The sequence below is a fragment of the Delphinapterus leucas genome, chromosome 16 (assembly GCF_059928025.1).
Source record: "Delphinapterus leucas isolate spDelLeu-1000000601 "Yukka" chromosome 16, BTC_Dleu_Yukka2, whole genome shotgun sequence".
NCBI classification, from domain to species: domain Eukaryota; kingdom Metazoa; phylum Chordata; class Mammalia; order Artiodactyla; family Monodontidae; genus Delphinapterus; species Delphinapterus leucas.
Genome location: NC_143144.1, coordinates 360,452 through 386,116, shown reverse-complemented (window position 1 = coordinate 386,116; position 25,665 = coordinate 360,452). Strand labels below are relative to the sequence as shown.

Here is a 25,665-nt window from a genome sequence, read left to right as displayed (position 1 = left end):
GAAAAGCCAAAATGAGAGTCATGCAATCTAAAATTTAAAGCCCACGCCCTTCATGGACTAGCTAGTGCTCCAAAAGCTCACTGACACACTTCATTTTATTTTATTCACATTAACAACAGATTTGGTTTTCTAAGTACAGATCCTAGATGGGCCATTGGCTACTTAATGCCCTGAGGTAAGTTACTTTACCTGCCTGACCATGGTTCGCTCACTGGGAAAACAAAGATAAACAGCTAGAACTCAAGACTATCATAAGGATTTGAGATAATTATGTAATGCACCAACACAGAGCCTGGCATTTAGCAGAAGTGCAATAAATATAGCTAACATCATAATCACAGGATTCATAAACCAATAACAAATTGATCACAAAAATCAAATTAGAAGTAATGGGGGGGGTGGAGAAGAGACCAAAGACAGCTCTAAGAATCAATAGCTGACGGGAAGGAAAAAGTCAAGAAAACCACACAGATACAAAACCTCAGCAACAGCTAACTGGAGTCACCAGCCTATTACACTTCAACAGCAGTTGAGGGCAACAGCAGTGTTTTCACGGGATGCAACCATGATGGGTCTAAAAGATGACATTAAGCCAGTTAAAGCAGATGAACCATTCAGGCCACGTGTTTAAGAAAAAGAAGGATAAGCACATAATTGACTTTGGAAAGGCTTCTATCAAAAGTGATTCAGCATCACAAATTTAACATTTCACATGTCTACACTTTAATTAACTGCAAAATTCTATTCACAAGCTTGTGCTGTAAGGAAAGCATGTGCAAAGAAATCTCTTAAATTTCATAGCCATTTTTGCACTAAACACTGAAAAAGATGTTTTTTCAAGCAAATGAACTGTGAAATTTCAGTGTAGTGGCCTAAAACATCATCAGCTCCTTAACAGCTAAAACAAGATAAAGTCTTGGTCCCCAATAAATGTTATTATATCTGCCAAAGAAACACAAACATGTGCCATGGAGATCTCTTTTCACTCGAATTTTCTCCCTACATTTGGAAGGCAGTAAAAAGCAAAATGAATCACAGTGTGACCTTGGAAAACTTTCACCTCTTTGTTTACCTCCATTTGCCCACCAGTTACAAGATTCGGTTAAACCTACCTTTTTTTTTTGTAAGAAAGTGAGTGAGATAAATATATAGAAACTGCAACACAAATATCCACTGGTCACTGGCCAACTATAGCCAAGCATCACATATAAAGTAGGGAATGCCTCTTATGTATCACTTATGCGTGGAATCTAAAATATGACACAAATGAACTTATCTACAAAACAGAAAGACTCACAGACATAGAGAACATGGTTCTCTGGTTGCCATGGGGGAGGGTGTTGGGGGAGGGATGGAGTGGGAGGTTGGGGTTAGCAGATGTAAGCTATCACAAATAAAATGGATAAATAACAAGGTCCTACTGTATAGCACAGGGAGCTCTATTCAATATCCTGTGATAAACCATAATGGAAAATAATATTAAAAATAAAGAATGGGGGCTTCCCTGGTGGCGCAGTGGTTGGGAGTCCGCTTGCCGATGCAGGGGACGTGGGATCGTGCCCCGGTCCGGGAAGATCCCACATGCCGCGGAGCGGCTGGGCCCGTGAGCCATGGCCGCTGAGCCTGCGCGTCCGGAGCCTGTGCTCCGCAACGGGAGAGGCCACAACAGTGAGAGGCCCGCGTACCACAAAAATAAATAAATAAATAAAGAATGTATATATGTACATAACTGAGTCACCTTGCTGTACAGCAGAAATTAACATAACACTGAAAATCGACTGTACTTCAATAAAAATAAAGTGGGTGATGCATATTAAAGCAACTAACTCTGCACAGTAAAAAATCCTGCTTGGAGATGTCAACAAAAAAACCCAGGTACCTCTTGAACAGGAATCCTGTAAGAGTCCCAAATTTCAAGTTTGGAAATACTTATCAAATTTAAATGAAATGCTAGCTCCAAGAATACCCTTGTTTTTTTTTCCCTTAATGGAAACAAAACTTCAACCTATTTAGGGTCCTACGATCTTCAGGACTCTGACCAATCCTCCTATGAATTCCTGTCTCCTCATCCCTTGCCAGGAGGTAAGTCACTGCACACTTGATGCACCCAGAGTACTACATCTCTATGTGCACTTGTCAGTGAGGCTTGGAAAGGCAGAGACATGATTTAATGATCTTTGTATCACCTAGCATCTAACACACTGCCTGGCATAACATGGCTGCCCCGTATACATAGATATATATATTTGTTAAATGAAGGAAATGAATATATTTGAAATTCTAAAGCAGAACAACCATTAATATTAATGAATGATCATCTTAATTTGGGTGATATTTTCATTTCTAGAAAAATATATAAAATGAGCGTTACCTAGATAAGGAGGACATACTGAATTTCTTAACAACATTAAATTCACAAAAGTTAACAAAAGAACTTTCCGATCCTCTTCCTTCAAAATCAGTCTTTTGGACGTTTTTATGTTTCTTTTTTGTTTTGTTTTGTTTTATTTACAATTTATCTAACGGATATTAGACTATAAATATTCCTTTAACTTAACCTACACGATATCGGGAAGGGAGAAGTAAAAGAGGGACAGCAAGCATGTAAAATGAATCAAAGAGGCTACTCTGAAGTGTAAGAATCTATAAACGTAAAATAAAAGATGGCCCATGGATGAAATTTAAAATGTGGCCAATACAAGTAAGTACCAAACATGAACAGCATTCAGCTAACTAACAAGCATCCATGCTCTGGAGAAACATCATCTACTGTTTCATAGATACCCTATTTATTAAAGCCACAGAACCTAAGATTTTAAGCTTTTCAAATTACATTTGAAATTTTTAATCATTCAAATACTTATCACTACCTACCGGGACTTGCATGAATTCTCATTTTCCCCTGCTCCTTAAATTCTTACACTCAATTATTTCATTTAAAAATTAAGAAAAGTTAGTAAACATGAAACAAGCTGACACTCTACCAGCAGGCACTTAAGGAAAGGCGTGGGACCTACGCAAGGATAAACTCATCGCACTGCTCCACATTTTCCGCCGTGAGCCGAGCGTTCAGCCGGCTTTGCCAAGTCCATACGGACGCTGGAAAGGTACCAGTAGTAGCATCCCGGGTGCTTTTGGCCTGCTCACCATCACTGTCTCCAGGCTGGGCCATGAAACTAAATGTAAATGATGCCTAATATTCTAGATCACTATGCATTAATTTCCTGAAAGTATGCATCAGATTTGGTTGCGTCAGCAACCAGAAGTGACCACCTAAGTTCACTACGGCGTCCACGCCGATCGCTGAGAAACTACGTGTCACATGCGTGCACATGGGCGTGTACCTCAGAGCAGTCCTAGAATAGATGATATGTCAGAGGACCGTGAACAATCTCGTTATTTTTAATGCTGTGGGAGGAGGAAGGAAAGAGAATGATGGCTTTGCAAACGGTGCCAAAAAAGGAGCCGATCTGCCTGGCGTGACCCGGGATATTTTGGAGAAGTGGACAGAGCGGCCCTTGCTCCCGATGCCTTAGGACAGAGGCCCCTAAGCTGCTCCCTTTAAGACCCTGTGTACAAACGGAAACATCTCCGAGGGGCAGGCGCCCTGGGCCCCGAGCCCGGCGCTCACCTGCGAACACGTCCTGAAGACCGCCCGCCCCGCGCTGCGTCAGGTGCGCCGAGACCCCCGCCCCGGGCGCTCGGCCCAGCTCCGCGGTCCAATCGGCCGAGCGGCTGCGGCCCGCGCGGGGTTTCCTGGCCGGGGCGGCGGCGGCGGCGGCGGCGGCGGGGGCCGCGGCGGCTCCGGACCCCCGGTCCAAGGAGGACTCCGGCCGTCTCTGGACCCGGGGGCTCTGGCTGGGGGACGCGGCCGGGGAGGGCCCGGGCGAGCTGAGCTGCCGGGTGGTGGTCCTGACGTAGCAGGGCGCCAGGAGCGGGCGGGCCCGGGAGCAGCGCGGGCTGCGCGCCGGGCTGCACGGCGGGGAGGCGGCCGCGGGGACGCTGGGCCTCGGCGCGCCCTCCTCGCGCGTTGCCCCCGGCCTGCGCGGGGCCTCTCCCGCCGCCGGGCCCCACTCCGCCCCCGGAGAGCCTCTGGGCGCGTCCTCGAAAGCGTCCTCCTCGCCTTCCTCGTCCGTGTCCGCGGCCCCTCGCTCCCCGGGAGCCGACCCGGGAGACGGCAAGGCGGCGGCCGCGGCCTGTTCTGCAGCCGGGGGCCGGTCGGGGCGTGCGGACGGCGCCGCCTCGGCGCCTGGGCCCGGCGGGGGTCGGTCCAGGCCCGGCAGGGCCCCGGGCGGGGGGGCAGCGGAGGGGGGCGACGCCGGGGGCGACTCGGGGCTCAGGGACTGCTGCTGCTGCTGCATCTGCTGGAGACGGATCGCCTGCTGGATGTCCGAGAGCAAGTCCTCCTGCTCCGCGGCCGAGTGAAAGCTGTAGAGGTCTGTGTCTGAGCCCGAGCTAGTCCTTTGTCCATCCTGCACCCCCGCCGCAGTCTCCGAATCCTCGGCCACCGCCGGGCTCCCGACCCCGGCGGAGCCAGGACCCCGGGGCCGCGTCACCTCGGAAGGGTCGGCACACTCCGTATCGGACAGGCCCGTCTCGTCGGCCGAGAGGCTGAGGTCCGGGATTTTGGTGACCAGGGAGTGGGCGCTGTCCAGCTCGCCGGCCTGCAGGGCCTGAGGGTCCAGTACATCCTCACGGGAGCCGCCAGCACCTCTGCCCTTGGACAGGGTCTTCCGAATGCGCAGGTTGGAAAAGACCGAGGCCCTCGGGTCCGACCGGCTCTTCTTCCTGCCCGGCTCCCCACCGCCGCCCCCCTTGCCGTGCCGGCCCGGCGCTTTCTTGCCCCCGCCCGCCTTCTTTGTGCCCTCGGCCTCGCGGAGCCCGGCGGCGTCCTCGCAGCCGCCGCCGCCGCCTCCGTGCGGGGCATCGCCCGCACTCCTCTTCGGCTTCGCGTCCTGGTTCCCCATGCTGCTGCCGCCGCCGCCGCCGTCGCCGCGGGCATTCAGGCCATGCCAGCTCCTCGGCCCGGCCGCGCTGGCATCCCGAGGATTCGGGTGGCGAGCGAGCTGCTGAGAAGAGGGAGGCCGACCACGCACCTGCCGCGCTTCGCAGAACGCGCCGCGGCTGCGCCCGCCCGCGCGGGGCTGAACGCGCTCACGCAGCGCCGCCAATGGCCGCGCGGAACGCACAAGGCCCCGCCCCTGTCCGTTTTCAGCACCGCCCCCTCCCGCCCCCGGCCCTTCGGCCCCGCCCCCCACCGCTGAAGCGCCAGGAGCGCGTCTGGGTCTGAGGACCTCAATATCCGCCACCGGAATCCAATGCCTGGTCCCTGCTGAAGGGCTTGGCAGCTGGAAGATCCACGCTGAACAAAAAAAGAAAAAATTTAAAGGGGAAAAAGGAAAGCCACATTCCAGTTTAGAGGTGCGGTAATCTCAAGGCCACATACACTACCCCCTCCAACCTGCCTGCAGAAGCATGGCTCTTTAATAAATACTGGTCGAATGGATTGGTCTTTTCTTCAATAACTGATCATCTTAAACACCGTTAATGTGCTTGACATATGGTTTAGGAAAGGTTACTACACACAGTGCTGCTTTTATGTTCATGCAGACCTTGCATCTCCATGAAAGAACATCAGCGGTCATCTCAAAATTTCATTTTTCAAACTTTTTTTTTTGACAAAATGGCGAGGTGGGGGGCGGGAATCAGAAAATACTGAGATTAGACTTCATTAAAATGCTAATCTCTAAATTTCTATGTGCTTACCATATAAACCAAATAGCATTTATATTCAAAAAGGGTGCATATACTTTAACTCCCTGGAGGTCAAACTCATCAATATTTAACATGTGCCTATTGTTGCCGCCTACAAAAAAGACAAAGACAAAAAAGAAACACACTTGGCACAAACACAAGAAATCACATGTTATGCGGAAAACCACCACTCTCCCAAGACAAACTGTGTCCTTGCCTTGACTATAAAAGTTTGCAACAGTTCACTGTCTGGGGGAGAAAAAATTGCTGCCCCAAAATGTGTCTCTCTGGCATTAGGATTAAGTTAGGCTGATTATTTTAAGAAACAGAAGACTCAGGAAGTCTTTCTTTTTACTTCCACTTAGCTGCCTAAAGAATTCACATATTAGAGCTGAAAAGAGTTATCGTCAGAGATACCTGCCAGGAAAAAGCGCTGGGCCCAGAGATCTGATCCACTCTCCGCTGGTCCAGCAAATGCTCCTTTACAAAACAGTTCCTTTCCTACCTCCATATGAATTGCCTTCCTCCCCTTTGAAGTCCCAAAGCATTACCCACAACATCCTCTGTTGCCTTTAACTGAAGACAGTATTTAAGGTGAGGGTTTTGGCCATTTTGGCCACGATTCTGTTTTCCTGGGTCTCTCCCATGTAGACATGTTATTAAACTTTTGTGTGATTTTCTCCTGCTAATCTGTCTCATGTCAATTTAATTCATAGACAGCCAGAAGAACCTAGAAGGGTAGAGAAAAACTTCTTCCTCCCTGATAACTGTTACAGAGTTTCTTAATATTCTGCTTCAATATTAATATAAAAATTTTCCTCACTGTAAATCGTCATTATTTTAATTACTTAGGAAATTTAGTTACCTATATTTAAAAGAGATTTTTAAACATCATTGGTATCTAAAGAAGCTCCAAGCAGTAAATTAAAACAAGGGTTAAGTGGCATTAATCAATAACGTTACAAATATTTAAATTAGAAGTTAATTGTTAATCACTTTGAAAATAGGTATACCTAGCTAACATGTTAGTATTTCTAAAGGAAGCCCAAAGGAGGAAAAAGTACTACATACTACATGATGCATTTTAAATGCCACAAGCAAACGTTCCTTTGCATATTGTGAACCAATATTTTAAACCTCCCTCCTTAACTATTTTATCAAAAAAAACTTTTTTAAGATCCTATAATTCTTTGACGTAAAAGCTTCACACAGCAATAATTACTAACTGCTTTCTAATTGGTCTCTTAAAAATAGATGATAACTTCAGGACAAGTGGTCAGTTATCCTCAGGTGGCCCTTTTGAGCAAATAACTCTGAGAAATCAACTCTAATAACTTTGCCAGGGTACTGCCCCAGTCTCTGAGCAATTCCCGAGGACTTGAAAAGCCTTTGTTTCAGGTCTTTCACAAGACTGCTCTCTCCCAGAATCCAGGCTCCTCAGAGGGCACAATTTGCCTGAGGCTGTAAGAATTTTCTGCTTCTCTGAGGGCTGAGATATATGGATCTTTATTTTTGCTTTTTCTTTAACAAGACATCTTTGATTCTGAACTATTTGTTTCCTTACTATTTTTTCTGAGATATGTTCTACAAGTTCTGAAGACAAAAAAAAAAAAGAGAAGGAGAGAGGAAGACAAAGAGGAAAGAAGAAAGAGAGGGAAATTGAGAGAGAAGACTGCTGATTTTTTCACATCCATTGAATGTGAAACAACAGATGATGGTTGTGTAGCAGGTCACAGATGACAAAGCTCTATTACATGCAAAGGCCTATTTGAAACTCACAAGTGTGCTCAGTAAGTAGGTAGGTACTTTCAATCCAATTTAATTAATAAACAAACTCAGACTATGAGATTTTTCCTAGGTCACATAGAAGCAAAGGCAATACTTGAACCTACAAATTTAGATCCCAAGTTCTTTATAACAAGCAACACCACATAGTTTATGTTTCCAGGGACTGGAAGAAATGCTTTTGTTCTTCTGTCATAAGGGATCTCCTACAAAGCTAAAGAGGTTTGTAAAGGATATTGGCCTTTCTACCTGAAAGGGATCATTCAGGGACTCTTAAGTAAGCTGTCATCAACCATTCAGAATGAACTATAGAAAGCCCACTCTGAGCATCTCAGCCCACAGTGTTCCTAGTTCAAGGGCAAGAAGCGACAAAAAGCATTCTAAAAACAGAGCCCAGGAGAAATTAAGGTTGAGGAAGCAAATCCTTAGCCTTAGAGTAGCATTCTTCAGTAGAAACATAATGTGAGCCTTATGGGCTCTTTAATTTTCTAGTAGCCACATTAAGAAGGTAAAAAGAGGGACTTCCCTGGTGGCCCAGTGCTTAAGATTCAGTACTTTCACTGTGTGTGGCCTGGGTTCAATCCCTGTTGCAGGAACTAAGATCCTGCAAGCTGTGTGGCACGGCCAAAAAAAAGAAAGGTAAAAAGAAGTGGATGAAATTAACTTTAATAATATATTTTCTTTAACACAAAATATCCAAAATAGTTCAGGAAAAAAATCAATAAAAATTACTAAGGAGATATTTTACATACTTTTTTTCACACTAAGTCTTTAAGTCCCAGCGTCAATTCCAATTTGAGGCAAACCCCCAGTCCTGAAGCACAGCCTAGAGACTGGACTTGCGGGTCTACATCTGACTCTGGTATCATTTTGTCCAGGACCACGTGCTCATCCCTCTGCCTGCTTTTCTTTTACAGCCCATACAACACGGGCAACACCATGAAGACGCAATGAGCAAATTGCCTAAGAATTCCTAACGTGAAAGGCCTCTAGGGAGTGTGTCCAGATATTTGGCTTTGCAAAATGTATTGATTTCTAATTTAATTGCATCGTGGTTGGAGGACATACTTTTTGTATTTCTATCCTTTGTTTTAGGGCCCAACATATGCTATGTCCTGGAGAATGTTCCATGTGTCCTTATATGTATCTCCTTTAATATCTTAGATGCCGTTGTAGAAGCTCCCACCTGGACTACAAATGATCTATTGCAGTAAATAACCATTTACCTCTATTGCCATCTCTGTTCTCATGAAATCCAGCCTAACTCTCCGGTATGAACGATGTGTGTCCAGTAGACATTGCATTTTCTTTCTGGTCCAAAAAATAAACAGGACAGCCCGTTGGGTAAATTCATCATGAGAATCTGGAGTGGCATTCCAAAAGTAACTTTCCAAGACCTGTTCATCCTATGAAACAAGGGAGGTAAAATACTGCCTTTATGTGTATTATACTTATTCCATAATCTGGAAATTTTCACTGTTAAGTATGTCGGTGTCTGACAAGTGGTGCAAATTAATGCTTGACCACATTCTTTATCTGGTGGAGGGTTCAAAGTTCTAGAATCTAAAGAAAGATCCAACCTGGACCCCAAGACTGCCAGCATCTGTGACCCTCAAGGGCAGAGGCATTTTGTTTCCTATAAAGGAAAGTACTTCCCTGAGTGACACCGGGTGAAGAAAGACACTTTGAAGGCAAAAAAGACATTGGCAGTTTCTACAGAATCAAGTTTGTGAGTTGAAATGTTTGTGGAGATTTACACTGACACCTTGTTAGTAAAATTGTGTTGGCTTCTGCTTGAAGATTCATTGATTCTCTGCCCTTATAGCTTTTGTTCAAGACCATATTTTGGAACAGAGGTCCTTCTGCAGCACAGGTGCAGTCAAGTTTTTTCAAACCCCTGTGCTATTAATCACCAATCCTGATAATGTTTGGTTTGGTTTTCTTTTGTTGACTTAAAAAAAAAAAGACCCAGCATCAATTTTTCACTAACAGCCACATCTCAGTTCAGACCAGCTGCACTCACTTGTACAGCAGCCACGTGCAGTGAATGGCTGCTCTTTCTGGACAAGGCCTTACCTTTGATTTCTCAGAGTTTCTGGAGCAATGCTGAGAATTGGGAAGGCTGATCCAAACTGTGTTACTTGGTTGTTCAGAACAGTATTAGGTATTTGGATGGACTTAAAATGTCCTGTAGGTATTAAAGCTCTATATGTTTTCACATGTAAGCATAATATTTCTTATTTAACACACTGTAGGAAAAAAATTTACCATCTTTTTTTAACCATTCAGTTTATTAGGGATTTAAAAGCAGTTAAGTCCTTGCTCTGGACACAGCTATCAGGACACTAAAGAATTCATAGAACAGGAAGGCCCATGGGAAGAGATTCCAGTATAAATGTGGACATGGAAACAGAAGAACAAAGAATGTTGCTCATCAGCCCTTTCATAAGGGTTTAAGTCCTAATGCACCGCACACGGTGTGCCCTGAGGGGAATTCAGGATGGAAAAAACAGGAAGCATCCTGTGCTTTTGGATATATGGGCCCCTAGGTAGTGAAGATGCATATCCAAGGAAGAATTTCAATGGTCCCAGATTCTCGCATCTTCCCATACATAGAAAAGCACTAAAATCATTAACTTGAGATATTTGTGATTAGTCAAGCCAGTCTTTTACTAATGCTTGACTACATGTACTTCCTCACCAAAAAAATTCATATCTAATCTGGCCCCTTCCCCACCTCTTCAGAGCTACTGAGAGGCGTCTCCCAGGCTCAAGTCCTCAGTAAGGCCCCCGAATAAAATCGAAATCCACTGTTCTCTTGTTGTGTGCTTTTTTCAGTCAACAGACAAGAGAGGAAATAACATTCCAGAGAGCACTCTAGTTTTAATAATCTTTTCTCTGCCTTAACTACTAAAATAAGAGCTGCCCACAAAAATTAGACCAAACCATGAATGTTCATTAAGTCAAGACTCCACAAATAGCATGCATACACGTTTTTTCCCTAACAAACATTAGCTTCTCGGTGCAGTCCAGAAGATGAGCTTAATATTGATTTAAATCACACTGCTCCCTAAAATCTTCACTATATATATATTTTTTTTTCCTTTTAAAGATGTTTTTACGTTGAATTTATTTGACAGAATTTTCTCCTAGATTTTGAGTCAATCTGGTTAATTATCATAATATAGGAAAAAGCCAAAAAAAGTAAAGAGAAAATGTTTCCATTTCCGGACAATGGTTTGACTGCTCATGACAAAACTTTGCACTTCCACACAGAAGCTCAGGGCACTTGTTCTGACACGAAATGAATCCAAAGCACGTTTGAAACTGACGTCTCTCAGGTAATTTACATTCACTAGCATGTGGCTGCTTGTCTTTTTTTTGTTTCAACACAAAGGAGAGGTTTCTTCTAGGAGCTTTGCATCAGCTTCCTTTTCCTCAGGGGAGCGGGTAAAGGCTGGCGCGAGATTTCATTCCTTTCACCTGTGTTAGAGCCTTAGCTATACAAACTTGACCTCGCAGTGCTCTCAGGGGAAGGGGAAATTTTTACCCTTGACAACATACCTCGTTTTTCTTGTAATAGTCCAGAAATGACTGTCATCAGAGTTTCAGGGCGAAGTGACTGCATTACTAGTTTACTGGGAATTAATTTATGAGTATCTATCTCAACACTATAAACCCTTCCTACCTCAGGGATTAGAGAGGCAGGAAAAGAAAAGGGATTGAGAGTTTCCCTGGTGGCGCAGTGGTTGAGAGTCCGCCTACCAATATAGGGGACACGGGTTCGTGCCCCAGTCTGGGAAGATCCTACATGCCGCGGAGCGGCTGGGCCCGTGAGCCATGGCCGCTGAGCCTGCGCGTCCGGAGCCTGTGCTCCGCAACGGGAGAGACCGCAACAGTGAGAGGCCCGCGTACCGCAAAAAAAAGAAAAAGTAAAGAAAAGGGATTGGGAAGTCTGCCTTTCCTTGTCCGCCTATTAAAGACCGCCGGAGCTCTTCCGTGCATGTGTCTCTTCTTGTCTTCTAAAAACTTCCTAGCCTGGGAAGCGTTTTTACGCATTTCTTCCTCAGCCCCAGAAAAACTCCTGGGACTTCATTTAAGGCGGATGCATATATACAGATTAAAAATGACAACAAAAATTCAAATAGCATTTGAAGAGTTCAGTGGTTCCTTTCTCAATTTACACTGGCCCTTCTTGGGACTCTGTGGGGCTGTTGCATCTGAGGAGTCCGGGAAGAAAGGCCAGGGTGTGCCAGCTTGTCCCCATATAGCCCACAGCTTTACTGGCCTCAGGGAGGTTGGATGGAGCGCGTCCTCCTGAGCCAAGCTCAGCTGCAGATGGAAGCCGGACGAGAGCAGCTCGGCTCCCGTGCACCCCCAGCCTGCTGGTCTCCAAAGTGGATTAACCCCACAAAGCGGCAGCTCCTCCGATATTCAAGGAGCTTGTGAGCGGTGGGGAAGGCATTCCTTGAAGCCTGACCTCTCTTACTGCTGATTTTAACAGACTTGCTCCCTGCCCTCAAGGAACTTACAATGTAACAGGTGAGGCAAGACAGATACTGAACGAGCCAATAAACTACCTAATTACAAATTGTGATGCCTGCGAACTTGGAGGTTAGGAACAGGTGCTTTGTCTACGAATGGGAATAACCTGCTTTAAAGTGGGAGGTCAGGGAAGGCCTCTCCAGGAGCCTGATACCCATGATGAGAGATGGAGTTGGAGAAGGATTCAGGCAGGCAAAACGTGTGAGAAAAGTATTCGGGTAGAGGAAAGAGTGTGAATCAGGGTGAGTAGGCCACGCAGTTTACTGGTAACAGCAACTGGTGAGGTGTTTCAGTGCCTCAGAATCTATGACCCTACTTTCAGGGCATCTGAGTTCCTGGGACATCTCTGAACATTTTTAATTTCCATATACCACATGTTTTCAATATAACAGAATGGAGTATAAATCATGTAATACCTTTTAAGAACCATCTGATCCCTGCAATTATTTATGTTGCTAGGGTATGAGGCAAGGGACCATATGAAATGGGGGAGCAAAGATTAGTAGACCCAACTTGGGGATACCTGCAAACTGACTCTCTCAACATTCCGATAGGTATCCAGCCTCTGTCCTTTTTCTGTCCCTAAAACCACTGGAAAAGACCTATTTTAACCATCTCCTACTTCCACCCTCACCATTCTACCATAATAAATTAAACCCCCCCTCCTTTTTTTAATACTACTTGTTCAAAGTAGCTTCAGTCTGTAGGGAGCATTGGCCTTAGAGAAAATGGGTTTGAATCTTGACTTTACCATTTATCCTGAGTGATTTGGGAAAAATAATCCCTCTGAGGTTATATTTCCCCATCTATAAAATAAATATAACAGCAGCTATTTTATAAGAACATTGCTAGGATTTAATTAGATAATGAATACAAATGGCCTAGCATATATTCGGTGCTCAATAAATGTAGAACAAAGGAAATGAGTCAGTATGTAGTCCAAATACATCCAGATGTCTTACGACCTCTTCCAGGCCTCCTAGAAACGCAAGAAGGCAGAATTGCTAATTCACCAAGACTGAGGAAGCCTGTCAGTATGAGAAGCTGGACATTCTCAAGTTCTGTTGCTAGGTGTTCTGAGCTGTCGTCATCTTGTCAACAAAGACCTTTCACTTATGCCACCCTCAGATAAGTGCCAAGGGCTGAGTGTTTTTCTGATTGACCCAAGGTTTTCCTGCCCCAGATGCTGGATTTTATCCACCACAGCCTCAGAGGCGTGGGTTAAGAGAGCCTGAGCCCTGAGTCAGTGTACCAAGAACTCCAACCAGAAGATGCTGTCTGAGCCGAGCTTTGAGTCCACTTCAGGACAGAATTCCCAACCAGGCAGGAATCTACCCAGTACCCGAGGTCTGACTGCATCTGGAAGGTTCCTTAGAATACATTTTCTGAGTTAGAATACATTTTCATGATCTAATAGTAAAAATTAATAGCATTAATCAACAGGTAGACAAAAGTGGTCTATCCATTAATGGAACACTATTTGGCAATAAAAAGTAAAGAAGTAGTGATACATGTTAGCATTTGAATGAACCTCAAAAATATTATACTAAGTGAAAGAGCCAGACAAAAAGACCACATCTTTAACAATCCTGTTTATATGAACTGTCCAGAAAAGGCAAATTTATAGAGACAGACAGTAGATTAGTGGTTGCCTGGGGCTGGGGATAGGAAGGGGGAGCAACTGTAAATGGGCATGAGTTTTATTTTGGGGGGCAGATGTAAATGTTTTAAAATGAGATTGTGGTGGTAGTTACACATTTCTGTGAATAAACTAAGGAATCATTGAATTAAAATAGGTGAATTTATGGTATGTAAATGATACCTCCACAAAACCATTAATAAAAAATTAATTTGAAAAGTGAGTAGTTCTCACTTTGGGCCTCAGCTTGGAGGCCGTAGTTTCCAGACAAGAAGTGGCCTGTGTCCCATTGCCCTGCAGCCTTGGCCTGGGTGCCCAAATTCAGCTCCCCACTCAGGCCCAAAGGAGCCTCACAGTGGCTCCAGAGATGAATGCCCCCAAGTTCTGAAGCTGGGAGAGGCCAGGGGATGAACTCTCTCCAAGAGCCTTCAGGAGGGGCCCTGCTGACACGCTGGTTTTAGGACTTCTGATCTCTAGAACTGTAAGGCAGTACACTGGTGCTATTTTAAGTCACGAAATTTGTGGTAATTTGTTACAGCAGCATTAGCAAACTGATGCAGTGTTTAAAAGATGAATTCCCACACTGCATGGATTATCCTCAGAAGGACTTAAAATTTAGCCTTTAGGCCTTACTCATTCGCAAATGTTATTTCTATAAATACAAGGCGAAGCCTTATTAAAAGACTATTAGGAAAAGGTGCTGCTTCCGTTGTCTTCCTGTGCTGGGTACCAGAATCTTGACTGTAATTGTTAATTTGGAGCACAGCTGATTCAGACGTCATACAAAATCAATTTGCGACATTAAAATGATAATAAGGATTGGTTAAGACAGATTTAGCTACACTAAAGAATAAGAACCTCAGTTTACTTAACAATTAACTTAAAACGGGGGGGGGGCGAGGAAGGATAAATTGGGAGATTGGGATTGACATATACACACTACTATATATAAAATAGATAACTAATAAGAACCTACTGTTTAACACGGGGAACTCTACTCAGTACTCTCTAATGACCTATATGGAAATAGAATCTAAAAAGAGTGGTTATATGTGTATGTATAACAGATTCACTTTGCTGTACAGCAGAAACTAACACAACATTGTAAATCAACTATACTGCAATAAAAATTAATTTAAAAAATTAACTTAAGAGAATAAATAATATATAGGCTTTGTTAAAGTTAGCTCCCCATTCTTTATTAAAAGTTTAGTATATTTTAATTCTGCTGTCTTTGGTTTCAGTTTCTCCCTATAGGATGATAACTCTCTTTCTGCCCTCAGCCTAACTATAGCACATCCCAAATCCACTTGCCTCCTTCACATTTCCTCTAGGATGACTTGGACTTTCCAAATCCGACTCTACCCCACCCCACCTCCCATCTCATGCTCTAGCATCCTTTAATCCCTGACTTATGAGGTTGTCAGTTAGAGAAACCAGAAAAGTCACTCTAAATGCTGGTTAATTTTTTAAAATTCCTAAACATTCCTTACATCTTCTCTCCCCACTGCCCCAGCCAGGTTTCAGCTCTAAGCCCTCAGGCTCTCTCTCCAGGACCACTCTCACTGCTTCCTCACTCATCTACCTCAAGGCACGTAAAGGTCAATCCATTCCAAGCAGACCACAGAAAAAAATTCTAACATGCAAGTCTAATCATATACCACCTCTAAGTAAAACCCACTCCTTACTCACCAGCTTTAACTGAAGGCCAAAATTATCTGGACCCTAACTCTTCAGTTTCATGCTACAGTTGTATATGTGATTGCTTCCCGCCCACCCCCAACACCTTAGAACAGCTCCCGGTTTCCATTTGGAAATCCACAGACTTCTGGGGAAGCTGACTCCTGCCCTGTTTGGTATTTAGTATCTGGAATGGAATATGTGGCTTAATACAGAAATATTATTTTAGAATGTGCACAGGACCTCTGCTAGTTGAATCAGAGTATATCTGGGACTATGGCTGGAATTTTTTGCACAAAGTCTCTGAACAATGGACTAGATGCACCAGAGGCTGGGGATGCTAGAAATCAATTTAGCACCAGGAAGGCAGCAAATATGGCTTCTGTGGGGCAAACAGGAGTCCTGGGATAAAATCATGAACCTCTGCATGAAATTATGCCTGAGGGCTATGTTACCTTGAAATGTTTGCATTATATCAGTAAATAAATTCCTTTCACTATTTAATATATTTAAATTGAGATTTATATAAATGGATAGATACCCTGTGTTCATGCATTGGAAGACTAAAAATTGTTAAGATGTCAATTCTTCCCACCTTGATCTATAGATGCAACACATCCCAGTCAAAACCCAGCAAGCTATTTTGTGGATATTAACAGACTAATTCCAAAGTTTGTGTGAAAAGGCAAAAGACCCGAAACAGCCAACATAATGCTGAAAAAGAAAAAAGTTGGGAGACTGACACTACCAGACTGCAAGACTTATTATAAACTGTGGCAATTAATACAGTGTAGTATTGTTTAAAAAAAAAGACATGGGTTAATGAAACAGAGTCCAGAAATAGATGCACCTTAATACAGGCAACTGATCTTGTACAAAGAAAATAAACAAAGGAAATTCCATGGAGAAAAAAAGTAGTCTTTTCAACAAATGGTGCTAGAACAATTGAAATTCCATATGTAAAAAAAAAAAAAAAATCTAGACACAGACCTTACACCAGTTACACAAATCAACTCAAAATGGATTATTGTAAAGAAAAAAGTTTCCCTCTACTAACACACAGAATACTTTTGCAACCACATGTGTAGATTTTCCACACCAGGGAATTCCCCGACACCTCCTGGATGTCCTACAATTCAATTCCGACACCAGCCAGACCCAGCACAGACCCCATGAGGTGGCCTGCCCCTGCTTCAGATGCCAGCTCCAAGTCCAAGATGTCCCCTGTGCTTCTGACCTACTGGCTATAAACCAGAGTTTCCACAACCCCCTCCTGAGGTTCAAACATTTTCTAGAACAGCTCAGAGAACTCGAGGAAACAGTTATGTTTACAGGTTTGTTCCATAATAAAGGACACAGGTAAATAGCCAGAGGAATAGATATGGGGGTGAGGTCCAGAAGGGTCCGGAGCACAGACGCTTTTGTCCCCTTAGAGTTGGGGTGCACTACCCTCCAGGCATGTGGATATGTTCACTGACCTGGAAGCTCTTCAAACCTCACACTTTCGGGATTCTTTGGAGACTTCATCATGTAGGCATGATACATCAACTTCATTTCCAGCCCCTCCCCTCTCTCCTGTCTCTAGAGAAGGGGGGTGGGCTGCAAGTTCAAGCTTCTCATCCCACTTACTCTTCTTCGTGATCAGCCTCCCCACCCAGAAGCCCACCAAGAGTTCTCTCATCAGAAGAAAAGATGTTCCTATCATCCAGGAAATTACAAAGGTCTCAGGAACTCTGTGCCAGAAACTGGGGGGATATATATACTATTATCTAACAATTATAGACCTAAATATGAAGCAGTATACTATAAAATTTCTATAAGAATATATAGGATGAAATTTGTGTGAACTTGGATTTAGCCTTTAGTTTTTAGGTATAACCTCCAAAGTACATTCCATGAAAGAAAAAATGATAAATTAGATTTTATTAAAATTAAAAACTTCCTAATTAATTTAGGACTAAGAAACCAAGAATATGCAATGGGGAAAGGATAGTCTAATAAATGGTGTTGGAAAAATTGGACAGCCACATGCAAAATAATGAAACTGGACAACTATTTAACACCATACACAAAAAACAAACAAAAAAACCTCAAAACAGATTGAAGACTTGAATGCAAGACCTGAAACCACAGGTGGTAAACTCCTTGACATGGGTCTTGGCAATGATTTTTTGAATCTGACACCAAAAGCAAAACCAACAAAAGCAAAAATAAACAAGTGGGACTACATCAAAGAAAAAAGATTCTGCACAGTGAAGGAAACCATCAAGAAAATGAAAAAGCAAACTACTGAATGGGAGAAATATTTGCAAAACGAATATCTGGTACAGTGCTAATATCTGAGATATATAAATAATTCATACAACTCAATAGCAAAAAAACAATTTGATTAAAAAATGAGCAGAAGATATGAATAGACATTTTCCCAAGGAAGACATACAGATGGCCAACAGGTACATGAAAAAGTGCCCTACATCATTAATCATCAGAAGAATGCAAATCAAAACCACGATGAGATACCATCTCACACCTATTAGAACGGCTATTATCAAAAAGACTAGAAACTAACTGTTGGCAAGAATGTGAACAAAAGGGAACCCTTCTGCACTGTTGATGGGAATGTAAATTGGTACAGCCAGTATGGAAAACAGTATGAAGGTTTCCTTAAAAATTAAAAATGGAAGCACCATACGATCCAGCAATTCCACTTCTGGGAATTTACCTGAAGGAAATTTTAAAAACTGGAAAAGATGCAGGCACCCCCAAGTTCATTACGGCATAATTTGTGATAGACAAGATATGGAAACAACCTAAGTACCCATCAATGGATGAATGGATAAGGAAACTGTGGTGTATATATATATACACAATGGAATATTATTCATTCATAAAAAGTAATGAAACATGGACGGACCTCAAGGATATTATGCTAAGTGAAATAAGTCAGATAGAGAAAGACAAATACCATATGATCTCACTTATATGTGGAATCTAAAAACAAAAACAAAAAGGGTCATAGATACAGAGAACAGATTTGTGGTTGCCAGAGGTGGGGGTGGAGGGTGGGAGAAATGAGAAAACTGTTTTTGTGGGGTTTAATTAGTTCAAACAAGTTGAATTCAAATTTTTCAAAACTCTACTCTATGTCTGTGAAAGACTGTTAAGAAATTGAAAGACATGCCACAGCCAGAAAATGCTTGCAAAAACTACTTTTGACTTTCATCAAAAAACACAAAGAGCTCTTAAAACTCAACAATAAGAAAAAAGACAGCCCACTTAAAAATGGGCAAAAGGGGCTTCCCTGGTGGCGCAGTGGTTCAGAGTCCACCTGCCGATGCAGGGGACACAGGTTCGTGCCCCGGTCCGGGAGGATTCCACGTGCCGCGGAGCGGCTGGGCCCATGAGCAATGGCCGCTGAGCCTGCGCCTACGGAGCCTGTGCTCCGCAACGGGAGAAGCCACAACAGTGAAAGGCCTGCGTACCGCAAAAATAAATAAACAAATAAGGGCAAAAGAAGAGAGTTTCAAGATGGTGGAAGAGTAAGACGTGGAGATCACCTTCCTCCCTACAAATACATCAAAAATACATCTACATGTGGAACAGCTCCTACAGAACACCTACTGAAAGCTGGCAGAAGACCTCAGACTTCCCAAAAGGCAAGAAACTCCCCATGTACCAGGGCAGGGCAAAAGAAACAAGAATAAACAGAGACAAAAGAATAGGGACGAAAAAAAAAAAAAAAAAAAAAAAGAATAGGGACGGGGCCTGCACCAGTGGGAGGGAGCTGTGAAGGAGGAAAGGTTTCCACACACTAGGAAGCCCCTTCGCGGGCGGAGACTGTGGGTAGAGGAGGGGGAAAGCTTCGGAGCCGCGGAGGAGAACACAGCAACAGGGGTGCGGAGGGCAAAGCGGAGAGATTCCCGCACAGAGGATCGGTGCCGACCGGCACTCACCTGCCCGAGAGGCTTGTCTGCTCACCCGCCGGGACGGGCGAGGCTGAGAGCTGAGGCTCGGGCTTCGGTTGGAGCACAGGGAGAGGACTGGCGGCGTGAACACAGCCTGAAGGATTTAGTGCGCCACGGCTAGCCGGGAGGGAGTCCGGGAAAAGTCTGGAGCTGCCGAAGAGGCAAGAGACTTTTTCTTCCCTCTTTGTTTCCTGGTGCGCGAGGAGAGGGGATTCAGAGCGCTGCTGAAAGGAGCTCCAGAGAAGGGCGCGAGCCACGGCTATCAGCGCGGACCACAGAGACGGGCATGAGACGCTAAGGCTGCTGCTGCCGCCACCAAGAAGCCTGTGTGTGAGCACAGGTCACTATCCACACCTCCCCTCCCAGGAGACTGTGCAGCCCGCCACCGCCAGGGTCTCGGGATCCAGGGATAACTGCCCCGGGAGAACGCACGGCACGCCTCAGTATGGTGCAACGTCCTGCCGGCCTTTGCCGCCGCAGGCTCCTCCCGCATTCCATGCCCCTCCCTCCCCCCCGGACTGAGTTAGCCTGAGCCCCCAAATCAGCCGCTCCTTTAACCCCGTCCTGTCCTGTCGGAGCGAAGAACAGACATCCTCAGGCGACCTACACGCAGAGGCGGGGCCAAATCCAAAGCTGAACCCCGGGAGCTGTGCGAACAAAGAAGAGAAAGGGAAATTTCTCCCAGCAGCCTCAAGAGAAGCGGATTAAATCTCCACAGTCAACTTGATGTACCCTGCATCTGTGGAATACCTGAATAGACAACGAATCATCCCAAATTGAGGAGGTGGACTTTGGGTGCAACGATATATATGTATTTTTCCCTTTTTCTCCTTTTCTGAGTGTGCATGTGTATGCTTCTGTGTGTGATTTTATCTGTATAGCTTTGCTTTTACCATTTGTCCTAGGGTTCTGTCTGTCCGTATTTTGTTTGTTTGTTTTTTTAATTAAAAAATTTTTTTTCTTAATAAATATTTTTTATTTTAATAACTTTATTTTATTTTATCTTCTTCTTTCTTTCTTTCCTCCCTTTTATTCTTAACTGCAGGACAGGCTCTTTGTGCTCCAGCCAGGCATCAGGGCTATGTCACTGAGGTGGGAGAGCCAAGTTCAGGACACTGGTCCACAAGAGACCTAGCTTCACGTAATATCAATGGCAAAAATCTCCCAGAGATCTCCATCTCAACGCCAAGACCCAGGTCCACTCAACAACAAGCAAGCTACAGTGCTAGACACCTTATGCCAAACAACTAGCAAGACAGGATCAAAACCCCATCCATTGGCACAGAGGCTGCCTAAAATCATAATAAGGCCACAGACAGCCCAAAACACACCACCAGACATGGACCTGCCCAAAAGAAAGACAAGATTTAGCCTCAGACACCAGAACACAGGCACTAGTCCCCTACTAAAGGAAGCCTACACAACCCACTGAACCAATCTTAGCCACTGGGGGCAACACCAAAAATAACGGGAACTACAAACCTGCAGCCTGTGAAAAGGAGACCCCAAACACAGTAAGTTAACTGAGAAGACAGAGCAACACATAGCAGATGAAGGAGCAAGGCAAAAACCCACCAGACCTAACAAATGAGGACGAAATAGGCAGTCTACCTGAAAAAGAATTCAGAATAATGATAGTTAAGATGATCCAAAATCTTGGAAATAGAATAGAGAAAATACAAGAAACGTTTAACAAGGACATAGAAGAACTAAAGAGGAAACACACAATGCTGAACAACACAATAAATGAAATTTAAAATTCTCTAGAAGGGATCAATAGCAGAATAACTGAGGCAAAAGAACGGATAAGTGACCTGGAAGATAGAATAGTGGAAATAACTACTGCAGAGCAGAATACAGAAAAAAGAATGAAAAGAATTGAGGACAGTCTCAGAGACCTCTGGGACAACATTAAATGCACCAATATTCGAATTATAGCCATCCCAGGAGAAGAAGAAAAAAAGGAGGGGACTGAGAAAATATTTGAAGACATTATAGTGGAAAACTTCCCTAATATAGGAAAGGAAATAGTTAATCAAGTCAAGGAAGCACAGAGAGTCCCATACAGGATAAATCCAAGGAGAAACACGACAAGACACATATTAATCAAACTATCAAAAATTAAATACAAAGAACAAATATTAAAAGCAGCAAGGGAAAAACAACAAGTAACACATGAGGGAATCCCCATAAGGTTAACAGCTGATCTTTCAGCAGCAGCTCTGCAAGCCAGAAGGGAGTGGCAGGACATATTTAAAGTGATGAAGGAGAAAAACCTACAACCAAGATTACTCTACCCAGCAAGGATCTCATTCAGTTTGACGGAGAAATTAAAAGCTTTACAGACAAGCAAAAGCTAAGATAATTCAGCACCACCAAACCAGCTTTACAACAAATGCTAAAGGAAATTCTCGAAGCAGGAAACACAAGAGAAAGAAAAGACCTACAATAATAAACCCAGAGCAATTACGAAAATGGTAATTGGAACATACATATCGATAATTACCTTAAATGTAAATGGATTAAATGCTCCAACCAAGAGACATAAACTGGCCGAATGGATAAAAAAACAAGGCCCATATATATGCTGTCTACACGAGACCCACTTCAGACCTAGGGACACGTACAGACTGAAAGTGAGGGAATGGAAAAAGACATTCCATGCAAATGGAAATCAAAAGAAAGCTGGAGTAGCAATTCTCATATCAGACAAAATAGACTATAAAACAAAGGCTATTACAAGAGTCAAAGGACACTACATAGTGATCAAGGAATCAACCCAAGAAGAAGATATAACAATTGTAAATATGTATGCACCCAACATAGGAGCACCTCAATCCATAAGACAAATACTAACAGCCATAAAAGGGGAAATTGACAGTAACACAATCATAGTAGTGGATTTTAACACCCCACTTTCACCAATGGACAGATCATCCCAAATGAAAATAAATAAGGAAACACAAGCTTTAAATGATACACTAAACAAGATGGACTTAATTGATATTTATAGGACAGTCCATCTGAAACAACAGAATGCACATTCCTCTCAAGTGCTCATGGAACATTCTCCAGGATACATCATATCTTGGGTCACAAATCAAGCCTTGGTAAATTTAAGAAAATTGAAATCATATCAAGTATCTTTTCCGACCACAACGCTATGAGACTAGATATCAATTACAGGAAAACATCTGTAAGAAATACAAACACATGGAGGCTAAACAACACATTACTTAATAACCAAGAGATCACTGAGGAAATCAAAGAAGAAATCAAAAATACCTAGAAACAAATGACAATGAAAACACGACAACCCAAAACCTATGAGATACAGCAAAAGCAGTTCTAAGAGGGAAGTTTATAGCAATAGAATCCTACCTTAAGAAACATCTCAAACAATCAATCTAACCTTACACCTAAAGCAATTAGAGAAAGAAGAACAGAAAAAGGTCAAAGTTAGCAGAAGAAAAGAAATCATAAATATCAGATCAAAAATAAATGAAAAAGAAATGAAGGAAATGATAGCAAACATCAATAAAACTAAAAGCAGGGTCTTTGAGGAGATAAACAAAATTGATAAACAATTAGCCAGACACATCAAGGAAAAAAGGGAGAAGACCCAAATCCATAGAATTAGAAATGAAAAAGGAGAGGTAAAAACTGACACTGCAGAAATACAAAGGATCATGAGAGATTACTACAAGAAAATGTAAGCCAATAAAATGGACAACCTGGAAGAAGTGGACAAATTCTTAGAAAGGTACAACCTTGCAAGACTGAACCAGGAAGAAATCGAAAATATGAGCAGACCAATCACAAGCACTGAAATTGAAACTGTAATTAAAAATCTTCCAACAAACAAATGCCCAGGACCAGATGGCTTCACAGGCGAATTCTATCAAACATTTAGAGAAGAGCTAACACCTATCCTTCTCAAAATCTTCCAAAATATAGCAGAGGGATGAACACTCCCAGACTCATTCTACAAGGCCACCTTCACTCTGATACCAAAACCAGACAAAGGCATCAAAAAGAAAGAAAACTACAGGCCAATATCACTGATGAACATACATGCAAAAATCCTCAACAAAATACTAGCAAACAGAATCCAACAGCACATTAAAAGGATCATACTCTATGAGCAAGTGGGGTTTATCCCAGGAATGCAAGGATTCTTCAATATACGTAAATCAATCAACGTGATAAACCATATTAACAAATTGAAGGAGAAAAACCATATGATCATCTCAATAGATGCAGAGAAAACTTTCGACAAAATTCAACACCAATTTATGAGAAAAACCCTCCAGAATATAGGCATAGAGGGAACTTTCCTCAACATAATAAAAGCCATATATGACAAACCCACAGCCAACATCATCCTCAATGGTGAAAATCTGAAACCATTTCCACTAAGATCAGGAAGAAGACAAGTTTGCCCACTCTCACCACTCTTATTCAACATAGTTTTGGAAGTTTTAGCCTCAGCAATCAGAGAAGAAAATGAAATAAATGGAATCCAACTCAGAAAAGAAGAAGTAAAGCTGTCACTGTTTACAGATGACATGATACTCTACATAGAGAATCCTAAAGATGCTGCCAGAAAACTACTAGAGCTAATCAATGAATTTTCTAAAGAAGCAGGATACAAAATTAATGCACAGAAATCTCTTGCATTCCTATACACTAATGATGAAAAATCTGAAAGTGAAATTAAGAAAACACTCCCGGGGCTTCCCTGGTGGCACAGTGGTTGGGAATCTGCCCGCCAATGCAGTGGACATGGGTTCAAGGCCTGGTCTGGGAGGATCCCACATGCCGCGGAGCAACTGGACATGTGAGCCACAATTACTGAGCCTGCATGTCTGCAGCCTGTGCTCTGCAACAAGAGAGGCTGAGACAGTGAGAGGCCTGTGCACCACGATGAAGAGTGGCCCCCACTTGCCACAACGAGACAAAGCCCTTGCACAGAAATGGAGACCCTACACAGCCATAAATAAATTAATTAATTAAAAAAATAAACTAGAACAGCACCAGCAGAAATGGGGTATGCCCCACTTAACATTCCAAAAAGAAAAGAAAACACTCCCATTTACCTTTGCAACAAAAAGAATAAAATATCTAGGAATAAACCTACCTAAGGAGACAAAAGACCTGTATGCAGAAAATTATAAGACACTGATGAAAGAAATTAAAGATGATACAAATAGATGGAGAGATATACCATGTTCTTGGATTGGATGAATCAACATTGTGAAAATGATTCTACTACCCAAAGCAATCTACAGGTTCATTGCAATCCCTATCAAACTACCACTGGCATTTTTCACAGAACTAGAACAAAAAATTTCACAATTTGTATGGAAACACAAAAGACCCCGAATAGCCAAAGCAATCTTGAGAACGACAAAAGGAGCTGGAGGAATCAGGCTTCCTGAATTCAGACTATACTACAAAACTACAGTAATCAAGACAGTATGGTACTGGCACAAAAACAGAATGATAGATCAATGGAACAGGATAGAAAGCCCAGAGATAAACCCATGCACATATGGTCACCTTATCTTTGATAAAGGAGGCAGGAATGTACAGTGGAGAAAGGACAGCTTCTTCAATAAGTGGTGCTGGGAAAACTGGACAGGTACAGGTAAAAGTATGAGATTAGATCACTCCCTAACACCATACACAAAAATAAGCTCAAAATGGATTAAAGACCTAAATGTAAGGCCAGAAACTATCAAACTCTTAGAGGAAAACAGAGGCAGAACACTCTATGCTATAAATCACAGCAAGATCCTTTTTGGCCCACCTCCTAGAGAAATGGAAATAAAAACAAAAATAAACAAATGGGACCTAATGAAACTTCAAAGCTTTTGCACAGCAATGGAAACCATAAGCAAGACCAAAAGACAACACTCAGAATGGGAGAAAATATTTGCAAATGAAGCAACTGACAAGGATTAATCTCCAAAATTTACAACCAGCTCATGCAGCTCAATAACAAAAAAACAAAAAACCCAATCCAAAAATGGGCAGAAGACCTAAATAGACATTTCTCCAAAGAAGATATACAGACTGCCAACAAACACATGAAAGAATGCTCAACATCATTAATCATTAGAGAAACGCAAAGCAAAACTACAATGAGATATCATCTCACACCGGTCAGAATGGCCATCATCAAAAATCTAGAAACAATAAATGCTGGAGAGGGTGTGGAGAAAAGGGAACACTCTTGCACTGCTGGTGGGAATGTGAATTGGTTCAGCCACTATGGAGAACAGTATGGAGGTT

General features: G+C 43.0%; 1 pseudogene; it reads right to left on the bottom strand.

Annotated features, from left to right (window-relative positions):
• Positions 1-3,199: 3,199 nt before the first annotated feature.
• On the bottom strand, positions 3,200-5,241 carry LOC149747075 (formin-2 pseudogene; annotated as a pseudogene).
• Between the last annotated feature and the right edge of the window lie 20,424 nt (positions 5,242-25,665).